This window comes from Mytilus californianus, unplaced genomic scaffold, assembly GCF_021869535.1.
Source record: "Mytilus californianus isolate M0D057914Y unplaced genomic scaffold, xbMytCali1.0.p SCAF_4, whole genome shotgun sequence".
NCBI classification, from domain to species: domain Eukaryota; kingdom Metazoa; phylum Mollusca; class Bivalvia; order Mytilida; family Mytilidae; genus Mytilus; species Mytilus californianus.
This window is the reverse complement of record NW_026262690.1, coordinates 106,149,771-106,175,862: the sequence shown is the minus strand read 5'-3', so window position 1 is coordinate 106,175,862 and position 26,092 is coordinate 106,149,771. Positions and strand designations below refer to the sequence as shown.

The 26,092-nt window shown below is 33.5% G+C and overlaps 1 protein-coding gene across 30 annotated transcripts in view; it reads left to right on the top strand.

Annotated features, from left to right (window-relative positions):
- Positions 1-26,092, top strand: part of LOC127739004 (kinesin light chain-like) — a 247,710-nt gene that overhangs the window by 162,545 nt on the left and 59,073 nt on the right. The window lies entirely within an intron of this gene.

The window sequence follows — 26,092 nt, the reverse complement described above, 5'->3', positions numbered from 1 at the left end:
ATTGATGTACGTATTTATTTATCTGTTTCTAAATAAAAATATTGTTTACACTAAATTAAAAGGCCAAAGCAAATATGAAGTTGAAAAAAAAAATCCAAATAATGTTTAGAATTATTCAACATATCAATGATACTTCATGTCAAGACAAAAGCGTTGACTACTTGGCAGGTGATACCCTCAGAGATGAAACAACAACCAGCAGTGAGATTGAACCAGTGGTTATAAAACCTCTTCAGAGATACTATACTTATAAATTGGTACCCTAAATGTGTAATGCTTTGTGACCTGTTTTGTCTGTCTTTTTATATGCCCATTTACGGGACGTATTATGGTATACAGTTGTCCGTCTGTCTGTCGTCAACATGTCGGACATTTACTCAAAAACGCTTTAACCAATTTGCATAAAACTTTGGTGAATTGTTTATATCTATTGACGTGAGCTCCCTTTTGTTTTTAATAAAATTTAGATTTTATGTTTCCGAGTTGTGGGGTTTTATTTATTAAAGAAAGGGGGGATTTTCCAGTTTTTGGACAATAACTCAAGAATGCTTTCACCAACTTGCAAGAAATTTTGGTTAATTGTTTATATCTATTGACATGAGCTCCCTTTTGATTTTTATAAATTTAACATTTTACGTTTCCAAGTTACGGGGTTTTATTCATTAAAAAAATGGGGGATTTTCCCGTTTTCGGACAATAACTCAAAAATGCTTTCAGCAGTTCTCATGAAACTTTGATGAATTGTTGATATCTATTGATGTAAGCTCCCTTTAGATTTTTATTTGTTTATAGTCTGACAACAGATTTACTAAGTATTGCGCAACAGCATAGTGTATTGCACAACAGCAAGAAATCTTTAATTGAATATAAATTCAATTCATATAACCAAGTTCTTTGACCACATTTATTCAGAAACCTATAGTATGTCAAATATTTAATTACAATCCAAATTCAGACCTGTATCAAGCTTGAATATTGTGTTCAATTTTGCCCCAACTGTTCAGGGTTGGACCTCTGCGGGCGTATCCAGCTGCGTTCAGCGAAGCAGTTTATTTATTATGTCCATGGTGTTTTCTTCTCTGGTTTACGGGACGTATTCTGGTATACCGTTGACCGTTAGTCCGTCCGTCGTCAACATGTCGGACATTAAATCAAAAAAGCTTTAACCAATATTCATGAAACGTTGGTAAATTGTTTACATCTGTTGACGTGAGCTCCCTTTTGTTTTTTTATAAATTTCAGATTTACCGTTTCCGAGTTTAGGGGTTTTATTCATTAAAAAAGGGGGGATTTTCCAGTTTTCCGACAATAACTCAAGAATGCTTTCACCAACTTGCAAGAAATTTTGATGAATTGTTTATATCTATTGACATGAGTTCCCTTTCGATCTTTATAAATTTTAGATTTTTCGTTTCCGAGTTACAGGGTTTTATTCATAAAATAGGGTGATTTTCCAGTTTTCAGACAATAACTAAAAAATGCTTTCAGCAGTTCTTATTAAACTTTGGTGAATTGTTTATATCTGTTGATGTAAGCTCCCTTTAGAATTTTATAAATTTTAGATTTAACATTTCTGAGTTATTGGGTTTTATTCATTAAAAAAGGGGGGATTTTCCAGTTTTTGGACAATAACTCAAAAATGCTTTCAGCAGTTCTCATGAAACTTTGGTGAATTATTTATAGCTATTGATGTAATCTCCCTATTGATTTTCATAAATTTCAAATATGACATTGAGAAGAAATTACTTTATTTGTTTATAGTCTGACAACAGATTTACTAAGTATTGCGCAACAGCAAGAAATCTTAAATTGAATATAAATTCAATTCATATAACCAATTTCAAGTTCTTTGACTACATTTATTCAGAAACCTATTATATGTCAAATATTTAGTTACAATCCTAATTCAGACCTGTATCAAGCTTGAATATTGTGTCCATTTTTGCCACAACTGTTCAGGGTTGGACCTCTGTGGGCGTATCCAGGCTGCGCTCAGCGAAGCAGTTTATTGTCTCTCCTGCGACTTTCACTCCTGCGAGACATAGGTATTACTATCCGTGGCGGCGTAAACTATTTGTATATAGCTTTATGTTTCAGAAGATAGAAGACCAGGATGCTTCATATCTTGTAGGTGAAATACCACCAAATCATTGTACGTCACATCCCGTTGCATACGAAAAAGGGTTGAAAAAGAATATTTCCTTGAATTTGACAGTTGTTGGAAATTAATCCAACATTTCATTGCAGTAAAAATTTCTGAGTCATAAACATATATCTTGGGTGTTTCAAAGCACCATTCATTTTTTATTTGGTGTTTCTATAGAATATTTTAGAAACTTGAGGTTACATGGTTACTAAAGCTTGTACACAGGGAAAAAAAGGGGGTGAAAATTTGATTGGTTAGCTTCCAGTGATTTTATTTTTCTTATATGCAATGAAATGTTATATGAAATTTTTTCTGTAGTACTGGACAGGATAAAACTTTACGCATGCCAAGTATTTCTTTATTTGAAACAAAGATAAATTCTACACAATTTTTTGAAAAGTGCAAATTTAACAAAGACTAATAGGGAAAAAAACAATGGTGGTATTACACATTGTATACAGATACCTTATGTTACGAAGTTTCCATCAATCATGTCCTTTGTCCTTGACCTCATTTTCATGGTTCGGCGACTGCTTGAAAAACATTTGAGTTTTTTTGTCATGTGAATTTCTCACTTATTATGAGTAATAGTATAACTATATTTGGTATATGGGTTCCTTGCAACATCTACATGTCCATCAGACAGAGTTCACCCGACCTCGACTTCAATTCATGGATCAGTGATCAAGGTTAAAGTTACGTGATTAGGTCCGTTTCTCAAATACTATAAGCAGTAGGTCAACTATATTGGGTGTATAGAACAAATGTAACGAGTACATGTCAGTCTGACAGGTTTCATCCGACCTTTACCTCATTTTCATGGTCCAAAGGTCAATGATATTTTTTTGTGTTTTGGTCTGTTTTTCATACGTCAACTGTATTTGGTGTATATAATGATTGTAAGGTGTACAAGTCTGTCTGGCAGATATCATATGACCTTGACCTCATTTTCATGGTTCATTGGTCAATCTTAAGTTTTTGTGTTTTTGTCTTTATTTAGTACTATAAGCAATTGGTCAACTATATTTGGTGTATGGAATAATTGTAAGGCGCACATGTCTATCTGGCAGGTATAATCTGACCTTGACCTCATTTTCATGGTTCATTGGTCAATTTTAAGTTTTTGTGTTTTGGTCTGTTTTTATATGTCCGCAAAAAAATTTGCGGTCGTATATTGGTATGACGTTGGCGTCGTCGTCGTCGTCCGAAGACACATTTGTTTTCGCACTCTAACTTTAGTTTACGTGAATTGATCTCTATGAAATTTTACCATAAGGTTCAATACCACAAAAGGAAGGTTGGGATTGATTTTAGGGGTTATGGTACCAACAGTTAAGGAATTAGGGGCCAAAAAGGGGCCAAAAATGAGCATTTTTGTAACTTCCAGACATAACTTGTGTGTTAGTGTATGGATCTCTCTGACATTGTACCACAAGGTTACATATCACAAAAGGAATGCTAGGATTGATTTTGGGGGTAATTGCCTCAAAATTTTAGGAATTAGGGGCCAAAAAAGGGGCAAAAAACAAGCATTTTTTCTAGTTTCCTGATAATAACTTGTGTGTAAGTGTATGGATCTTTCTGAAATTGTACTACAAGGTTCCATATCACAAAGGAAAAGCTGGAATTGAGTTTGGGGGTAATTGCCCAAAACGTTTAGGAATAAGGGGCCAAAAAGGGGCCAAAAATAAGCATTTTTCTAGTTTCCAGACAATAACTTGTGTTCAAGTGGAAGGCTGGGATTGATTTTGGGTGTAATTTCCTTAAAATTTTAGGAATTAGGGGCCAAAAAGAGGCAAAAAACAAGCATTTTTCTAGTTTCCGGACAATAACTTGTGTGTAAGTGTATGGATCTTTATGAAATTGTACTACAAGGTTCCATATTACAAAGGGAAAGCTGGGTTTGAGTTTTGGGGTAATTGCCCTAAACGTTTAGGAATTTGGGGCCAAAAAGGGGCAAAAAACAAGCATTTTTCTAGTTTCCAGACAATAACTTTTGTTCAAGTGTATGGATCTCTCTGAAATTGTACTGCAAGGTACCATACCACAAAGGGAAGGCTGGGATTGATTTTGGGGTAATTTCCTCAAAATTTTAGGAATTAGGGGCCAAAAAGAGGCAAAAAACAAGCATTTTTCTAGTTTCCGGACAATAACTTGTGTGAAAGTGTATGAATCTTTATGAAATTGTACTACAAGGTTCCATATCACAAAGGGAAAGCTGGGTTTGAGTTTGGGGGTAATTGCCCAAAACGTTTAGGAATTTGGGGCCAAAAAGGGGCCAAAAAAAAGCATTTTTCTAGTTTCCAGACAATAACTTGTGTTCAAGTGTATGGATCTCTCTGAAATTGTACTGCAAGGTACCATACCACTAAGGGAAGGCTGGGATTGAGTTTGGGGATGATGAATTATAAGGGGTTCAAAAAATTGGGGGGGGGGGGGGTGGGGGGGTGTCCTTTTTTTTCTTTTTTTTTCTTTAAAATTTTCCATTTTAAAATTGGTTACTTCTGATTTATATATAAAAGCAAATAATAATGATATGGTTTGAATAGGTAAATTAAAAAAAATTAAGTTCTAGACTACATTCATTCTGTGTCAGTAACCTATGCTGTGTCAAATATTTAATCACAATCCAAATTTAGTGCTGTATCAAGCTTGAATGTTGTGTCCATACTTGCCCCAACTGTTCAGGGTTCGACATCTGCGGTCGTATCAAGCTTCGCCCAGCGAAGCATTTTATTCAATTAGCATACACAATAGGTCAACTATATTTGGTGAAAAAAAGAATTGTAAGGTGTACATGTCTGTCTGACACAATTTATCTGACCTTGACCTCATTGTCATAGATTTTTTTTTTTAAATGTTGAATTTCTGTAATGCTTTTAACAAAACTTTATCTTAAATTTAAGACTTTCAACATAAAATCAATGGTCAGTAAAGCAGGCAAGACATTTCAGCGTGTGCACTCTTGTTGTTTACCCACATTACTTCTTTCCCTCTTTTTTTAGGGGGGAAAGAGATTGGAATAATCTTTCCTATATCATTGACCTACCATGTTTCAAACTAAAAAAAATCAAAGTAATTTGAGTTATTTAAAATGATTGCAATACATGAATTTCAAACACATACACAGTTTCGATCTTTTACTTAAATTCAAACATGCAGGATACAGGATAACTTGTAAGAAAAACAAGTTATTTTCCTTTTTATACCAGATTATATGTTAACAAGAGACATTAACATGTGAGGTTATTTTCTCAGATTGTAGGTGCTTCATGCATTCTCCAGAAATAAAGTAGTGAAATATTTACTTCCTGGTGTCAAAATAGTTAAAGTTTGTATAAGAATCTTTTATTGTCCCATGCCGCAATGCAATGCAGGACTATTTAAAAACAAGGCATCAAAATTATTTCATTTCTCCTTAAATACTGTACAGGTAGTTTTATCTAGCACTTATTGTATAGTTTTATTGTTGATATTCACCCCATATGTACCAAGTGTGAAATTAGTTTTATTGACAATAAAGAAATTTCTTGGTATTCCTAAACGGAAGATTTTATACACACAGAAGAAGAAGTATACTTAACAACAAAATTATTTTCATTTACCTGTGTATAATATGACACAGGTTTTTTCAAAAGTGATGATTTTGTAAATATTGTTTAACATTTCACAGTGGTATCATACTTTAACTTTGTTTAAACCTGTTTATTTACTTTTGACCTTAATTAATTATCCCTTATAATTATTATTAACTATGTATTTGCATTCAGGTATCACAGATAAAATTTATTCGTTCATTGTGTGTTAATTTACGTTTTTTGATTGAGTTAAGCCTTCCAATTGATATTTTATAGTGTGTCTGTCTATGTTGTGATGTTATACTATTGTTTCAGAAAAGGGAGAAGGTTTGGTACCATTAAAACGTTTAATCCCGCTGCAAATATTTGCACCTGTCCTAAGTCAGGAATCTGATGTACAGTAGTTGTCGTCTGTTTATGTAGTTCATACGTGTTTCTCGTTTCTCGTTTTTATATAGATTAGACCGTTGGTTTTCCCGTTTGAATGGTTTTACACTAGTAATTTTTGGGGCCCTTTATAGCTTGCTGTTCGGTGTGGGCCAATGCACCGTGTTGAAGGCCGTACCTTGACCTATAATGGTTTACTTTTATAAATTGTTACTTGGATGGAGAGTTGTCTCATTGGCACTCATACCACATCTTCCTATATCTATCTAAGGCATCTGATTTGTATGAAATTTATATCTGTAATATCTCAGGAAAACTTTGAAAATCAGTGCAGATCAACTTATTCCAGTAGTTATGCCCCTTGGAAATATACATTATATAACTGAATGCATTGTAAGCACTCTCAATCCTACATTCCTTGTAGGATTTGTATGAAATTCATATCAAAGGCTTTTATCTATGGTGGCCGGTTAAGGCCATTTCGCGTTTTCGCGTTTTCGCCCTTCATATTATGTAGGGCGAAAATGCGAAAACGCGAAATCGCGAAGTCGAAAACGCGAAGTCGAAAACTCGAAGCCGAAAACGCGAAAACGCGAAATATTTTTTCTTTCTGATTTCGCGTTTTCGACCTCGCGTTTTCGCCTTTTTGCTTTTTTGGCCTCAAATTCTCATATTTGATTTATGACATACTAAAACGTATATTCAAATTACAAAAAAGTCTGAAATAAACAGTTAACAATACATGTACTCGATAATATATATCAGCATTCCTAACGCGAAAACGCAAAAAGGCGAAAAGGCGAAAAGGCGAAAACTCGAAAACACGAAAACGCGAAAACGCGAAATCGGAAAGAAAAAATATTTCGCGTTTTCGCGTTTTCGACTTCGCGATTTCGCCCTATTCAATATGAAGGGCGAAAACGCGAAATGGCCTTAACCGGCCACCATATTTATCAGCTATGTCTCAGAAAAGTTCGAAAATCAGTGGTGATCAGTTATTTAAACAAGAGTTTTGCCTCATGGAATAATTTTATATGGAAATGACATCTTCTTGAAGGATATCTATTAAAATGTTTAAAAGAACCCCCCAAAAATATATTTAAGTAAATAGCTCGTGGACAGAAAAAGTATTTGGATTAGGGAAAGTCATTGTAATGCTGTTCTATTTCTACACAAATGTTGGGTGTTTTTTTAATTTCTTACGCTGTCTATGGAGCACCTCTATTTTGGAGGGTCTGGAGGAGGGTCCTTCATTTCTGTATTTCTTGAATTGTTTAGGTAGTTTTTCTGTATTTTTTATATTTTTTGCCCATTATTCTCTATTGTTTGTATTTTAGCGCCCTATTATATTCTTTTTTTTGCCTATTTGTCTCTATTCTGGCCCATTTTTCTGCAGTATTGACCCATTATCTATATTCTGTAAACCCCATCCAGATCCTCATTTAGGGAAAACAATGGGTTTTGGCGTTTTCTGCAGCAAATTTAATGGGTCAAACTTCTTCCTATTTGGAGAGCTTAGAAATATGTTTACCTGAAAAATAAATAAAACAAATCCCTGTTGAAATTGTCAGAATATTTTTCTGTGGTTTCGTTTGTTCCAAAAGTGCTGTTTTGGGAAAAGGGGGTTGTCTCTTTGCTGAAAATGGACGTTGCCATTTCAACATCTATGTGTTACAACTTCTACACAATAGTAATATTACAACTGTATTCTATTGAACTATTATAAAAGACATTATAAGTAAAGTTGGCCATCTTATTATATCTGATTTATAAACCAGTTAATTGGTGTTCTCATAGCAAACCAAAGAATTTCTTCTAGAATTGAAGCAAACAGTTTGCCACATATTCTGCAACTGTCCTTCAGGGAATCTTGTTTGTAATCTTTATTACCTAATTTTTCTGAAAACATTGTTTTTTTTATTTTCTGCGTATTATACTCTTAAATGAAAATAATATTTTATAAATTTAATTGGGAGCTATATGACCAAAAGTTTGTATTACTCATTTTCTACATAAGGAAATGCCTGTACCATGTCAGGAATATGATAGTTGTCTTACATAAGTTTGATGTGTTTGAGCCTTTTATTTTGCCATTTGTTAAGGGACTTTCCGTTTTGAATTTTCCTTGGAGTTTGGTATTTTTGTTATTTTACTTTTTATTTAAACTCTTTAATGGACTCTTTGTTTAATAAGATATTCTCAAACAAATATATCAAACGAAGTGCTCGCCTTTACAAACACCACTCTATTTTTGTCCGGATAGATATCGATTCATCAAAAAAGTCTAAGGTCAACATCATGAATAGACTGATGGATAATGATTAATTGATTGATTGATTGTTGGTTGCTTAACGTCCAGTGGATTTATTGAGGTATTGTTGTCAAATCCCATGGTCGTAAACTTTTCGGTAGTAAAAGTGACTTACACGACTTCAATGTTCCGTTGAGCATTTCCTAATGCACAGTTCATAACCTTGTTGTATCAAATTTTATGTAGATGTACAACTGATGATAGTAGAGTGTAAGAAGTGTATAATTGCGAGACAAAATACTTTTAGCTTGCCTACTTTGATACAGTATTGTCTTGTCATGTTTCATATACCTGTCTCGCCCTTTCATTTTCCAAAACAAAGTTGAGTTGGACTAATGTAGAATCCCGATTGTCCCAATTCGCGCCCGTCCGAGCATACGAGGCTAAAACAAGCAGTAATTTTGGTGCAGACAGATGTATCTTTGACTGACTATGCGCCATAAGATGAAGTTTACACGTTTCATATGTCACAGTTCACTTGTGTGTTTTAAACCTTCAGTGTTTTTTTTTAAAAATTGAATGCTCCTTTTTTTAATTTTATTGGGCTGTAAAAGCTTTGACCGAAGCACATTTTGTATATTAGAAATGTGCGCACGATCATAGCTTTTACAACTCTATAAAATTACAAAAGAAGCATTCAATTCTTATAATTACATTTATATCCAACAACCATAACATTAAGAGTAATATCAAACTTTTAGTTTGTTTTTTTTTCCAGTGCATTATTTTAACATTGTCACGGATAATATGTGCATTCATAGCTGTTGTATTTTATACGGAAATAAAATATGACATTAGATTGCTTTGCGATCGTTGTCAGCCAATCAAAATTACGGATTCTAATGAAACATACATGTAATGTAATAATATTATGGTAAACGTATGAGTTCTGTTCTCACAGGGATTGATATAGTTATTACTATATAATTACATTACATGTATGTTTCAGGAGAAATCGTTAGTTTGATTGGCTAACAACAATCGCGCGTCATTCAGAAAAATAACCTTCACATCAAAATGAAATGTTACATTCGTTATGACACGTGCTTCCACAAAAAAGTGCACAGGTAAATAAAAGAAAAACTTGGTAAAACTTTTTTTCATGGTCTTAGCATAAAAATGTAATTAGAGTAAAATAAATGCTTCTTTTAGTAATTTCATTGGGGTGTAAAAGTGTTGATCGTGCACATATTTTTTGGCAGTTAAGCTGCCCTATGCTAGCACTCCAGATTTGCTTTTTTTCCTCAGGAATAAGGAAATAGGGGCCATTGGCTTTATCTAGAGTGCTGGTAGGTTATTTATAACTAATTGGACATTTTTTATGTTTTTTTTGTTAATTCTGGAAAACAAATAATATGTTGGGAATTACCTTAAGTGATCGTCGTACAACCCAAAATAAATGACGTTGCACATAGAAAATAGTGCTCACTGGAAAGTCTTACACGTTTATATTTGTCAAATGGCAATAGGCGCATAAATAGTGTTTGGCGGTAATTTTAACTTGAATACGAAAAGTTTCAAGGATCAATAACACTATGTGCGTTATTGCTGCCTCAGAAATAAGGTCCTTGTAATATATGGAACCCATTCATTAATCACTTAACGCGAGAACTTCAATATTCTTTCCTTCATACATGTAGTTTTATCAAATAGCTGGCCCTGTCAAATCTATTTATAGGTGGACGGCAAACTTGCAGGGTCAAGACATCGGTCACGTGACGAAAGCAAAGTTGTTGAAAATCGTCGGACACGATTGACAAAAAAGGACGTAGTCCGGGGGACATAGCTGTCAGACCCTTTGTCCGGTAAACAATTTCGATCTTTAAGGTCCGATAAAAGTTCTATCATAGACTAAGCCATTCGTCTCCAAGACTTGTAAACAACAGCCATCAAATTCGTCACAAGCTGTTGAAAATAATTATCTTTCATTTTTAGCACACCTGGCCCAAAGGGCCAAGTGAGATTTTCTCATCACTTGGCGTCCGTCGTCCGTCGTCATCGTCCGTCGTCGTTAACTTTTACAAAAATCTTCTCCTCTGAAACTACTTGGCCAAATTAAACCAAACTTGGCCACAATCATCATTGGGGTATCTAGTTTAAAAAATGTGTCCGGTGACCCGGCCAACCAACCAAGATGGCCGCCATGGCTAAAAATAGAACATAGGGGTAAAATGTAGATTTTGGCTTATATCTCTGAAAGCAAAGCATTTAGTGCAAATCTGACTTGGGGGTAAAATTGTTTATCAGGTCAAGATCTATCTGCCCTGAAATTTTCAGATGAATCTGACAACCTGTTGTTGGGTTGCTGCCCCTGAATTGGTAACTTTAAGGAAATTTTGCCGTTTTTGGTTATTATCTTGAATATTATTATAGATAGAGATAAACTGTAAACAGCAATAATGTTCAGCAAAGTAAGATCTACAAATAAGTCAACATGACCAAAATGGTCAGTTGACCCCTTAAGGAGTTATTGCCCTTTATAGTCAATTTTTAACCATTTTTCGTAAATTTTTGTAATCTTTTACAAAAATCTTCTCCTCTGAAACTACTAATACAAATTTAACCAAACTTGTCCACAATCATCATTAGGGTATCTAGTTTAAAAAATGTGTCCGATGACCCCGCCCACGAAACAAGATGGCCGACATGGCTAAAAAATAGTACATAGGGAAAAAGGTAGTTTTTGGCTTATATCTCTGAAACCAAAGCCTTTAGAGCAAATCTGACAGGGATAAAATTGTTCATTAGGCCAAGATCTATCTGCCCTGAAATTTTCAGACCAATCAGGCAACACGTTGTTGGGTGGCTGCCCCTGAATTGGTAATTTTAAGAAAATTTTGCAGCTTTTGGTTATTATCTTGAATATTATTATAGATAGAGATAAACTGTAAACAGCAATAATGTACAGCAAAGTAAGATCTACAAATAAGTCAACATGACCAAAATTATCAACTGACCCCTTAAGGAGTTATTGCCCTTTATAGTCAATTTTTTTACAATTTTCATAAATTTTGTAAATTTTTGTAAATTTTTACAAAATATTTTCCACTGTAACTACTGGGCCAAGTTCATTATAGATAGAGATAATTGTAAGCAGCAAGAATGTTCAGTAAAGTAAGATCTACAAACACATCACCATCACCAAAACACAATTTTGTCATGAATCCATCTGTGTCCTTAGTTTAATATGCACATAGACCAAGGTGAGCGACACAGGCTCTTTAGAGCCTTTAGTTTTCATTTAAAGTCTTCATTGTTATTACGTCCACCAAGCTAACTACTTGTACTTTACTTTACACTAAACACATAACAATAATACCAAATTAGCTTTGTAAATACCAATTAACAGTAATCTTGAATTAATAATTAATCATCTAATCATGAATAAATATTTCATTTAAAAAAATCATGAATTTTTATTCATGAAAATATAAATATTTTTATATATACATCTAAAAAACATCTAATAATTCAACCAGTATTTAAATATAAACAGGGTGCGAACGGATCCAGGGGGAGGGGGGGGGGGGGGGGGGGGGATTATTTGAATTAAAAAAAAACATAAAAAATGTTCAATTAGTTATAAATAACCTACCAGCACTCTAGATAAAGCCAATGGCCCCTATTTCCTTATTCCTGAGGAAAAAAGCAAATCTGGAGTGCTAGCATAGGGCAGCTTAACTGCCAAAAATGTGTGCACGATCAACAATTTTACACCCCAATGAAATTACTAAAAGAAGCATTTATTTTACTCTAATTACATTTACCAAGTTTTTCTTTTATTTACCTGTGCACTTTTTTGTGGAAGCACGTGTCATAACGAATGTAACATTTCATTTTGATGTGAAGGTTATTTTTCTGAATGACGCGCGATTGTTGTTAGCCAATCAAACTAACGATTTCTCCTGAAACATACATGTAATGTAATTATATAGTAATAACTATATCAATCCCTGTGAGAACAGAACTCATACGTTTACCATTATATTATTACATTACATGTATGTTTCATTAGAATCCGTAATTTTGATTGGCTGACAACGATCGCAAAGCAATCTAATGTCATATTTTATTTCCGTATAAAATACAACAGCTATGAATGCACATATTATCCGTGACAATGTTAAAATAATGCACTGAAAAAAACAAACTAAAAGTTTGATATTACTCTTAATGTTATGGTTGTTGGATATAAATGTAATTATAAGAATTGAATGCTTCTTTTGTAATTTTATAGAGTTGTGAAAGCGTTGATCGTGCGCACATTTTTAATATACAAAATGTGCTTCGGTCAAAGCTTTAACAGCCCAATAAAATTATAAAAAGAAGCATTCAATTCTTTAAAAAATACTATAGGTTTAAAACGCACAATTGAACTGTGACATATGAAACGTGTAAACTTCATCTTGTGGCGCATAGTCAGTCAAAGATACATCTGTCTGCACCAAAATTACTGCTTGTTTTAGCCTCGTATGCTCGGACGGGCGCGAATTGGGACAATCGGGATTCTACATTAGTCTAACTCAACTTTGTTTTGGAAGATGAAAGGGCGAGACAGGTATATGAAACATGACAAGACAATACTGTATCAAAGTAGGCAAGCTAAAAGTATTTGGTCTCGCAATTATGCACCTTCTTACACTCTACTATCATCAGTTGTACATCTACATAAAATTTGATACAACAAGGTTATGAACTGTGCATTAGGAAATGCTCAACGGAACTTTGAAGTCGTGTAAGTCACTTTTACTACCGAAAAGTTTACGACCATGGGATTTGACAACAATACCTCAATAAATCCACTGGACGTTAAGCAACCAACAATCAATCAATCAATTAATCATTATCCATCAGTCTATTCATGATGTTGACCTTATACTTTTTTGCTGAATTTGGTTTTATGCTTAGTCTTAAAAATAGTTAATCTGGCCTCCTACACCTCTTTTTCCTATTATATTTCCTGACCAAAATAGAGTGGTGTTTTTAAAGGTGAACCCTTCGTTTGATATATTTATTTGAGAATACCTTATTAAACAAAGAGTCCATTAAAGAGTTTAAATAAAAAGTAAAATAACAAAAATACCAAATTCCAAGGAAAATTCAAAACGAAAAGTCCCTTCACAAATGGAAAAATCAAAGGCTCAAAAACATCAAACGAATGGAAAACAACTGTCATATTCCTGACATGGTACAGGCATTTCCTTATGTAGAAAATGATTAATACATTTTTTTTTGTCATACAGCTCCCAATGCTTTTACGTATTTATACATCCCTAGCTTTCAAATGTTTAGTCTAAGCATTCCTAATGAAAGCAAATCTAGTAAAGCGCTTCTGACCCACGAAATTTATAAAATATTATTTTCATTAAACAGTATAATAAGCAGAAAATAAAAATGAAAATAATGTTTCCAGTAAAATCAGGTAATTACAGATTACATACAAGATTCCAAGAAGGCCAGTTGCAGATTATGTGGCAAATTGTTTGCTTCAATTCTAGAAGAATTTCTTTGGTTTGCTTTGAGAACAGCAATTAACTGGTTTATAAATCAGATGGAATAAGATGGCCAACTTTACTTCCAATGAATTTTATAATAGTTCAATAGAATAATATTACCATTTTTTAGAAGTTGAAATGGCATTTTCAGCAAAGTGACAACCCCCCCCCCCCCCCTTCCCCCTTTCCCAAAATAACCCTTTAGGAACAAACGAAAACACCGTCAGATAAATATTCTGACAAATTTCAACAGGGGTTGGAAAGTTGATACAAGTTTAAACTTTCCCATGGAAAATTGTATTTTAAAAGATAAACACCAAATCTTGTAAATTGCCTTAAAAAGTCATCAAGGCCAAAAAAAAAATGTTGTGTTTAAGAGTTATAAAAAAATTCTCATTTGCAAAACCAGTACAATACGAATTAAGATTTTCTTTTAACAGAAGCTGCTATCCTTAATAAGAAAATTGGCATTAACAGTGCCAAAGGAGAAATAAAATAACACACCATTTCTACTTTTGTGAAAAATTTCAAATCCTACACGTGAAGAAAGGATATGATGGAGAAGAGAAAAAATTATTTTGAGGTGACTTTTTAAAGGCAAGAAAAACCAGACGTTTTAATGTTATACACGACTAGCAAGTAATTAGCATGTGTTATATTGTCTATAGAAAGTAATACCTGTTATATTTTAGCACCATTTTAAATCTCTGTCCTTTAAAATCAATTTAAGGACATTTTTTTGTTTTCTATAAACATCATTATACTAGAAATTATTCTCACACAAAATCAAATAATTTACCTGATTCAATGGTCAAGTGATTCGACCGGGGAAGACTCGTGAGTTGGATCATCATCTATTTTACTGATTTTGCTTGCAGGGCCGGGTAGGAATAGATAAATCTGTCGGCTTCAATTGTGCCGATTTGTTTAATTTCGACATATTTAGATTACAGAAAACTACCGCAAAGGGGATTTCCAACTAGGGGAGGGAAATGTTTCCATAAGTCTTGAACTCGCAAAATGTATGAATCAATAACGATGACCAGACGATACAAGTCGGTATATTAGCGGTTAGTAGCGAGTCTGCTGCATAAGGTAGAAAATCGTTATAAAGATTATATAATAAAGGATTTTTTTTATTTGATTTTTTTTTACCGAGGTTAGTTGCCTCGGTTGCCTCAACGTAAGCCACGCAAATGAAGGGCGATAATGTACGCCTACATAGTAGATAGCAAAATTACGAAGACAGCAAACGATTTAAGAAAATGTGATTATGAAAAATATTACTTTTGAAGAATAAAAACCATGCTGGAATCACAACTGGAAATATACAAATCCATGAATGTTAGTAGGAGTCATCTTTCACTTTACTGAGGACATTCACAATGTTGGTTTGTCGGCTAAGGATTACAAGAGAATATGTCTTGACTGATAACATGAGATAGGTGTGAAAAAAAGTTTTACAATATAAACCATCTTATTAGTAAATGTAACACAAACCCTTCAGACTTTATATAACCGTATTCTCTGTTATTGTTGTTAGTAAACATTCTGACAAATTGAATAAATCCGTGGTTAAAAACACAGCAGAATTCGAGCGAAAAATATGATGCGATATACCGAGGTACCCCCCTCCTCCACCATATGCTGACAAACTCGTACGGGTCTATAGACAATTTTAAAGGCCATGCCTACCTCTACCTCTGGTATAATGGCCCACGTGGAAAATCTCCTAATTTGACCAGCCGGCAATACTGAATTTTGACAATGTGATATACCGAGGTACCCACTCCCCCACCCTATGCTGACAAACTCGTACGGTTCGAGGACATAAGTGCTATAGGCCATTTTAGAGTCCATGCCTACTTCTACCTCTGGTATAATTGCCCACGTGGAGAATCTCTTAGTTTGGCCAGCCGGCAATAGTCAAGTTGTACTATGTGACATACTGGGTACCCTCCCCCACCCTATGCTGAAAAATTTGTACGGGTCTAGGGCATAAGTGCTATAGGCAATTTTAAAGGCCATGCCTACCTCTACCTCTGGTTTAATGGACACGTGGAGAATCTCCTAGTTTATCCAGCCGGCAATACTGAATTTTGACTATGTGATATACCGAAGTAACCCCCCTCCCCCCATCCTATGCTGACAAACTCGTACGGGGCTAGGGCATAAGTGCTATATGCCATTTTAGAGGCCATGTCTACTTTTACCTCTGGTGTAATTGCCAACGTGGAGAATCTCTTAGTTTGGCCAGCCGGCAATAGTCAAATTGGACTATGTGACATACTGGGTACCATCCCCCATCCAATGCTGACAAACTCGTACGGGTCTAGGGCATTTAAGATGCCATGCCTACCTCTGAATGGAATGACCTGATAATGTTGAGATTAAAGACTCTGATTGATCTCCGTAGTTTTGAAAAATGATATGTCATTAAAATATTAACTGATAGTTTTTTTTTGTTTTTTTTTTATTAACTGTAGATTTTCTTGTTTGTCTGATCTGTTTAAAATGGAAGATATACGATCGTATTAATGGTATGTAGTACTTTTGAGATGAGACTATATTTCTATATTTAATCATCCTTTTTTTTATTGTAGTTTCAGTTTACATTATTTCTTTTATCACAGAATTTTAATGAATCGTTTCTTGTTTTAATGTGTATTGAGGCATTAACCTTTTTATTTACTTTCATTTTAAATGGTGTTTAAAGACGCGGACCTTGCAGAAGACATCTATTGATTTAAGATTATATATTGGTATAAATAGCAGAACCACGCCTGGTGTGTGTGTGTTTGTTTTCCTGCTTTGTATCAATCTGATGTGTTAAGCCCTTTTCAACTGATTTTTACAGTTTGTTCTTATGTTGTACTGTTGTACTGTTACACCACTGTCCCAGATTAGGGAATAGTTGGCACCTTGAAGCATTTTTTAACCCCGCCACCATATTTATGTGCCTGTTCCTAATCAGGAGCCTGTATTTCAGTGGTTGTCTTTGGTTCATGTCTGTCACATTTGTTTTTCGTGAATTGTTTTGTTATAAATTAAGGCCGTTAGTTTTCTTAATTGAATTTTTCCATATTTTTTTATATAATAGTTGACTATACGGTACGGGTTTTTCTCATTGTTGAAGGCTGTACGGTTGCCTATAATTTCTTACATCCACTTTATTTAAACTTTGGCTGATAGTTGTCTCATTGGCAATCATACCACATCTCGTTATTTATAATTATTATTCGGTTTAACCATACTTCTTTCGCAGTCACATAAATGCACATGCTCAAATTGTCAAGAAAAAAGTAACACGAAAAATTGCAAACAATTGTTTGAACAACCCGTTTTGATCAATGAAAATCATGAAAAAAATAACTGTATTTGTCAATTACAAGTATGTAATGAGATCGAGATTCTGATTTTTTAAATTTATATCTTAAAAGAAATATTTAAAAATCAAAATTCGTGGTGGTTAACTTTTATCCGAATGTTTATTATTTAGGCTTTTGATAAAAAGATTACTTTAAGAATCCTTGATATCAAATTTCAAATAAAGACGTGATAAACGAACGTCTGGATGAGGTTTACAGAATAGAGAATAATGGGCAAAATCTACAAAAAAAAAATGAGCAAAAAAAAAGAGAAGAAAATAGAGAAAAATTGGGGAAAAAAACAATTGAGCATAATGGTTGCTAAAATATAAAGAATAGAGAAACATGGCCTAAAAAATTAAAGAAAACAGAAATGGAGAACCCCCCATCAGGACCCTTATAAACATTTAAAAGCTTTGCATATTTACATGCAATCGAACATATTTACTACAAAAGCGTGTATGTATAATGATTGGTCAGTAACAAGGCATTCTAATACTATAAAATGTTTGGGGCTTTAATTCTTTGTATGCTCTTCTGTGTGCCTTATTTTGAATAAATTTATCTGAACTTTTCCATCATTCTTGATTTGAAGTTTACCAAGAAAAATCGTGTTTTCTATAAAATAAAATAAAATTAAGCTCCGCTCCATTTTTTTTTCTCTCCTGAAATTCAACCAACCAAACAATTTTTCCTCAATTGTTTTGTGTGTTGCGTGTATTACATATTTCATGTAATTTATCATCCTAGAGATTAAAAATAAGATAGGAATTATAACTTGTTATTACAAATATAATACTGTCAACTATAAAGATTGTGGAAGACGACGAGATAACTCGACCTATAACCACGATGATAAATTTATTTATACTAGCAAATCATTAAATTCTTTGTTGAATAGAGTTAGTCACGGACCAATCAAATAATATCTAATTGAACGTACCAGTTACTGTTGTTGACGTATTATCCGTTGATTGTCCAAATCGGAGATGATAACGCTGCCGACCACTGTTGCCTACACTACACGCCTTTAGAATAACCCGGTTTGGTTTGTACAACGTAGATCATCGTACTACACAGATAATGGCATGTGCATCGGAAATACAAAGTAAGAGTGTAATTCAAACATATTATACTAAGACAAAGAGACTGCTATAACATGTGTTATAGTAGTCTCAAATTATACAAACCAACTTTCAGTTTGCAGGAACGTATTCAGCGGGGTGGGCGGGAAGGGATAGTGAAACCCTAGCCAGAGATATTAGGATTTTTCCCCATGTTTTCTCAGCTTTTAATCTATCGCGTTAATTCACTAACACACATATTGTAACTAAAGAGAAATTCATATATGGGTATAAACATTATACTGTAATGTCATTGCATTCTGTCGTTTGGTGGGGTGTCAGTCATATCTTTATATTTACTGAACTAATGTCGTGAATTGTAAAAATAAATTAATGTGTTGGCTTCCAAAAAGCTTTTCTGACTTTAGCATCTATCAAATGCAGAAAGTGCGTTGGCAAGTTCTGGTTTAGAACTTTATTTATCAGGTTCAGAAGCGACTGTCTTGTGCTACGAAAACTCAGTATAGTATATGGAATTATTTTTGATAAAAAGTGAACAACAGATAATTGAAAAATATGAAAATTGCTGTAATGAAGACATTTGGTTATATACATTTATCTTATATGAGTTTGCAATACTGAGTGATTTTTTCCCTTCTTTTTGGGGGGATTTGGACTTGTAGTCATCAAATAGAATCCCTTTAGCCTAACCGTTTGAAATATGTTGTATATTAATGCATTCTTTAATCATTGAACTCCACTATTTCTCACATAGTTTCCGATATTAAATCTATGAAACAGGTACACTTCCTTCAGAAACTAAATTGTTTTTAGCCAATTCGCCCAAAATTTTAACATAACATTATGATTGATAGAAGAAAGCTTCCTTTTGATTTTAAAATACTTTGGTGGCATCATTCTATTGACGACGTTTGATTTTTAAAATTTATGATTTGTCATTCAACAGTTATGGGACTTTGACGGTCTGATTAATAAATGATATTCGACATGTCATGCAATAGACCTAGTATGCTTGGATCAATTTACTACAAACTGTACACTGTTAATGGAATTGGTGAATCTAGACTCGTTTTAGATTTCCAAATTATATGGTTTGTCGTTCCAGAGTTATTGGACATTCAACAATAATTTTTTACCCAATATTTATTTGCATATTTGCGCTGGACACAGTGCAGGCGGTGTTGTCACGATATCCCAATAGCATGAGTTAGAATCCCGGCGAGGGAAGAACAAAAATTTATTTCCGCAAATTTGTAGATTATACATTGGTGTGCTGATATTTAGAGTAATTATGAATATAATATGTGTTTTCAGCCGTGTATCACCCTCACTGGTGATCCAATGAATGGATCTGTCGTAAATTTGTCACCTGTTTAGACGTACTTATATATATATATATATATCAACGTTGTTTTCAATTTAGACTTGTTTATATTTTTTCGTTTGGGCTTGTATTATATTTTCCTTCGGGTTTATATGATCCGTTCATCCTATTTCGACTCTTTAAAATTCAAGAGTCTATCCTAAATTGAGGTAAATCATATGGCCTTCCAAATACCGTTTCCATCCCTAACATCACTGAAGAGACATTAATTGTCGAAATCCGGATATGGTGTACAAATTTTTGCACCTCATGTTTGTGTTATATCATCTTTTCCGCAAGTTTATTGTTTTCTGTTTGGTATTAAATTAATATTAAGATCCATTTTGTTACATCAGGTGATCAATTTATTTGGCAATCGCCAATGGCAGTCAGCAGGGTTTAAGAACATCCGTTGTTCGACCTGTTAGTCAAATGCGTTTTGTTAAAATATACTTTTTCACTTTTTTGGTCTTTTGGAAAATGTTGTTTGTGCTGTATTTAGACCCCTCTACCAAGAAATTTGCTTTACATACACACGTATAAAAATTGCGGTTTTTATCCAACGCAATCATAGGTTTGAACGTTGTTTTCAATTTAGACTTGTATATATATATATAAAACTTCAGACGTACTTATATATATATATATATATATATATATATATATAAAACGTCTGAATAATAGTCAACGATTTTATATATATATATATACAACTCGTCTAAACATCAGACCAACAATGTTAGATCTGTAAATTTGCTTTCGCAAATTTTTTTATCTTCCCTCGCCGGGATTCGAACTCATGCTACTGAGATATCGTGTTAACAAATCGCCTGCACTGAATCCGACGAGCTAGACCACTCGACCACCTAGGCTTCACTATAATAAAGCTTTCGGTGGCCGGGTGTTACCTTTCCTCGTCAGTTTTAATCTAGCGTCGTAATACAGTACATGATATATAAGGCATGAAGATGGAATTGTTACAGATCAGCTGAAATATCTATTGTTAAGGATCCTACAAACTAATGCAAGATACAGTCACAGAAATAGTTATATTTATAAGTACGTCTGAAACAGTGACAACTCTACAACAAATATATATATTCAAGTCTAATTTGAAACCAATATATAAAGTCAGATGAGCACTCAGAAACTTGTTCATCTTTGCCTCTCCCTTACTAGTATTTATCAATATGAATTTGACGCGACATTACATAGCAAAGTAAATCAGTAAAGGCAAAACAAGTCATTGATCGGGTAAAGGATTGGATCTTGAATACCCATACTATACTTTTTTCCGTATCAAATATCTTCTCCTGGCCGGAGCATGTTCCCAATTTTTATATATCATACTAGCCAAAATCTGTCCAAAATCATAGGGCAACTAATGAGAACCGATATTTGTTCCGTAATAATTTCAAGATGGCGTGAATATTGTATGAAACTAATAGCTTCGCAACGTGATGCAAAGCAAAAACTTAGTTTTCATATCATCAGCTTGGAGACGACAATTAAGCTCTTTAGAAACAGAAATCTATAACTTGTCCAATTCAAAGCTTATTTTAAAGAAAAGCTACAATTGTCCGTTACAAGCTCTTTAAAAAGCGACTAATACATTTGTATTTTTGCGTGAGTATCCTAAAGAATGGATTTGGATTGCAATACACTAAATGAATGAGGCACATAATGAACCGACCATTCATCTTTTGTGGAAAAGGGGTGTGAGTTTTTCCCTGGGACAAACACATTTTTCGGCTTTTTTTTCAAGTTTTCAAGGATATAGCTTTAGATTTGAAATTCGAAATATTTTTAATTCAAACAGAACCCATTATCCATGCATTCCAACATTTTTCTGTAATGCATGTCATCGTACATCATTAATTGGTGAAAGAAAATACTTAATTCATGAGGGTCTTAATATATTCGGGTAAATTACGGATGACTGGGTAAATTTATAGACTAGTAATTGTTTGCATCAATCATGCATTAATCAACTGTTTCTGCAGCATTTTTTTGTAGATTCTTAAATGGGTTTTAAACATAAGCATTCAATCTTAAGGGATTGTCCTATATTTCTTATTTAATATTTTTGTGGATATTAGGGAATCTGATAAACTTGTGTGCCTTTTTTTATGCAATAATGGTTGGTCTCTATGAATATCTCATTGCAAATCACATCGTTCTGTAAAATATGCCAATGTTTCTGTATGCATAGGTTGTATTTGTTGACAAAACTAAAGGAATTGACACATTTCATCTTGACAAGATTTTATCCGCTCACTTTTTTTGTATGCCATACCATTAAAAAGATATAGGAAAATAGGATAAGTGTAATTCCATTATTTTTTCTCCCTTTTAAAAATTGCTGAATTTATGGCAAAACAAATAGTGACCATGAATACTGTTTTGGAGAGAAAAAAAAACTTGTCGTAAAAGATATTACTTTTGTCATTACCCACGATGCAATGTTACCCACATTCCAATGAAATGGGTGCCTGTATACAATTTGAAACGGAAGTCGTCAAATGAAATCGAATTGTTTGACGCCTTGACGTCATACAATAAATACATTACAGGTGTCAGACCACCAGTTAAAAATCCCTATATATTCAACGAATTTTTTCAATTCCTAATCTTGCAATCTGTGACTTATTTGCCAAAACGATATTGAAATGTTTCTGCTTGCATTTCAAAAGATAAGTTGAGAACAAAATATCAATTGTTTTCTGATTTTTGTTTTGTTTCACGGCTTTCTCCATTAAAGAGACGTAGAAGTTTAGCAGATTTCGTTTGTTCTGTTTTTTTTTTTCTTAATCCTTGGACAATGTGATGTAAATACAATCATATCTTGTCATATTGCAACTTATATTTGCACAGTTTAAAGCTCAATTTGAACTGACTATTATATATAACTTTAACAGGAAATACATGAAATTCAATTTCTGACTAGAGGAACATAAACTTTCAAAATCAAGATCATTTTTGTTTGATTTTTTCTCTTCTATCCTACTGCTTTAAAGTCCTCTTTCAACAACAGTAAGAGCGTCATGCAATATTGCCCCCTTTTTGTCATTAGTTATCAGGAAAAGACCATTAATTGATCAATAATACAGTGATTGTCATGCAATATTTATCTTTTTCAATCAATACTATTTAAGGTAGAAAAAAGACAATATATGGGATTGGGGTGAATTTTTGCAGCATTTACATTAGTCTATGCTATCTACTAAGAATAATAAATGTCACAATTATTTGTCTGGCAAAAATCAAATAATTTCATGTAATCTTCATAACGACAATTTGATTTGGTAGTGAAAAACCTATCATATGGCAAAATCCTAGGTACTTTATTCATATGGCTTGCACCACGTGACTTTGACCCTTTAAATCAAATTACATCCCTTAGTTGTAGATTGAAAATATAAATTACTAGAACACACCCTCGACATCGCGGGTCCGTGACTGAATTAAAGTACCTATGCTTCATTTTAAGCCTGGATTTTTAATATTCGTATAGTCATCTGATAAGTTCATGCTGATTGTAAAGTGCACAGTTTTCTCTCCTTTCAGAATCTTCTTTTTGAAACTGTTCTGGTTTTCTTACTACAATAAACTTACTATAAACTAAATTCACCTTTTTGACTAATTAACCAAAATTAATAGTGGTATTGAGATGGTAGAAAACAGACTTGCTGAATAGTGAACTGTAGTGTGACATAGATATAAAACAACTACTGGAAGAATTCCAGGTTCTCCTGATAGAGGAGGGTTTTACAGAAGGTAACAGGTATACAACCGGAAACTATATGTGACATATACTAATGGTGTCGGTATCGGATTTGACCCGGAACTGGTTAATTATTGGTTATACAAGTAATAGCTTTTCTAAAAAAACTTGCCGTATTTTAGCTGCTTAAACATGTATTGAGATCGGTGGTTTGTGGGTATAAGTTTTTTTTATTGGAATCTTGCACTCCAAGCATTAGAATATATAGTGTCTTTTTTCTCCTGGTTTTTATACGCCCGTCAAAATTTTGACGGGACGTATTATGGTATATAAATGTCGTCTGTCCGTCTGTCTGTCCGGCGTAAACATGTCGCACCGTAACTTGAGAACGACATATCCAAATTTCATAAAACTTAACATAGTTGTTTATTATGATGGTCAAACGATCTGTATACTTTTTGGTGAAAATAAGATTAAAACTTTTTGAGTTACGGGACTTAGTAACTAAAACAGGTGTGTGTTTTTTTTTCACATGTCGTGCCGTATCTCAAAAACAATTTATGATTATTGCTTAAAACTTTACACACTTCTTAGTTATATTAATCTTAAGATCTGTATACTTTTTGGTGATGATTCAAAATCTTATTTTAGAGATATTGAGTATTTTGTTAAAAAAGTGGGAGGGGTTTTTCACATGTCGCGCTGTATCTCAAAAACAGTTTATGATTATTGCTTAAAACTTTACACACTTCTCAGTTATATTAATCTTAAGATCTGTATACTTTTTGGTGATGATTCAAAATTTTATTTTTGAGTTATCGAGTATTTTGTAAAAAAAAAAGGGGGAGGGGTTTTTCACATGTCGCGCTGTATCTCAAAAACAGTTTATGAATATTGCTTAAAAATTTACACACTTCTCAGTTATATTAATCTTAAGATCTGTATACTTTTTGGTTTTGATTCAAAATTTTATTTTAGAGATATTGAGTTTTTTTGTAAAAAAAGGGGGTTTTCGCATGTCAGAAACTCTTTATGATTATTGCAATAAAATTCACACACAAGACGACGGGCATATCATGTGCTTATGGCGCAGCTGTTTATTGATTTTAGTTGTAGTATTGGTGAATCAGGGTTATCATTGAAGGAGGCTTGATAGTCACATATGATAATATATATATATGGTTTGTAATAGCTAGAGTAAGGATATAAACACTTTTTTGTTTGTTTTGTGGAATATGATTGTTTACTCTTTATGACAATGCAAGTAGTTTTAACATGCATATTGTGTCTTGACAGTTATGTAATAGTTAGCAAGGTTATAATCAAGTTGATAAGAAAACGTAATAAGGATTACTGCTACCGGTAGACAAAATGGACTACCAGTGGCAGATCTAGAAATTTTCATAAGAGGGGGCCCGCTCCAGTCATGCTTCAGTGATTCTCTACATGTATATGATCAACCAAAGTTTTCCCACGAAATGGGGGGGGGGTCCCCTGAAAAACTCTCTAAATCCGCCTCTGACTACTATAGTTGGCCGTTCGAATATGAGAATATTACATCTTATATGTATAGAAGACAGTGGTCTCTTTAGCCCAAATTAGAAGGGCGCCCTTAGCCACGCCCTGGGTGCCTTCAATTGCACCCCTACCTGACGCCTTTTTCCAAGGGGGAGAATAGTAAGTTTATTTCGCTTCTTTTGGTTAATAGTGATCTGATGTATGAATGTGTATTGCCATGTATTATGAACATGTAGTATGAATGACTTTTCTAATGCAAATTTTATAGAATAAATAATCAAAACAACAACTTATGCATCTTTATTAACAACATATACAGTTAAAAAAAAGTGAACTCATGATACACACAGAAACATATATACTTATATATAATTAGACAAAAGAAATGAGAAGTGCCTTTCCTATCATAAAAAAGTGCCCTGCCCTTCACTGGCACCCTGCCCCTTTCTATTTCTAGCTGGAGCACTTCAAGTGATGAATATCTCACCTGGCTTTTGTCTTAGAAGAAGCTATTAGTTTTGAAGGTACAGGTTAAGTGTTGTTATTACTAATTTCCAGATGTAGTATAACTGTAAGAAGATGTTTTGTGGTAATGGATTTGGAATGAAATATTAATTGCAAATAATTTTCTAGAACATGTTGTCAGCTGGCTTCTTATATTTTTTATTATTTTGTTGCGGTTTATAATCTTGATATTTTTTTTGTAAGTTCTATAGATGAGAGCTTCATATTGGTATTATCATTCAGTGCTTTATATTTGGTTGCATGTGTAAGCATATGCTTTTGTTAGTTGGAATATTTATATTTTCATTTCTGATGGCAACAAGTTCGTGCAATACATGTAGCATGTATAGTCAGGATTATTAGTAAGCGATAGTTGTTTTGTTTGTTTATGTTTATTGTCATGATTGATATGGACTATATAACTTGCTGTTTGGTGTGAACCAAGGCTTCATATTGAAGACCGTACTTCAACCTATAATGGTTTACTTTTACAAATTGTGACTTGGATGGAGAGTTGTCTTTGGTACTGATATGACATTCTGCTATATCTATCGACAAGATTGAGAACACATTTTTTTGTAATAAAACATATTTAATTCTATGATATCATATT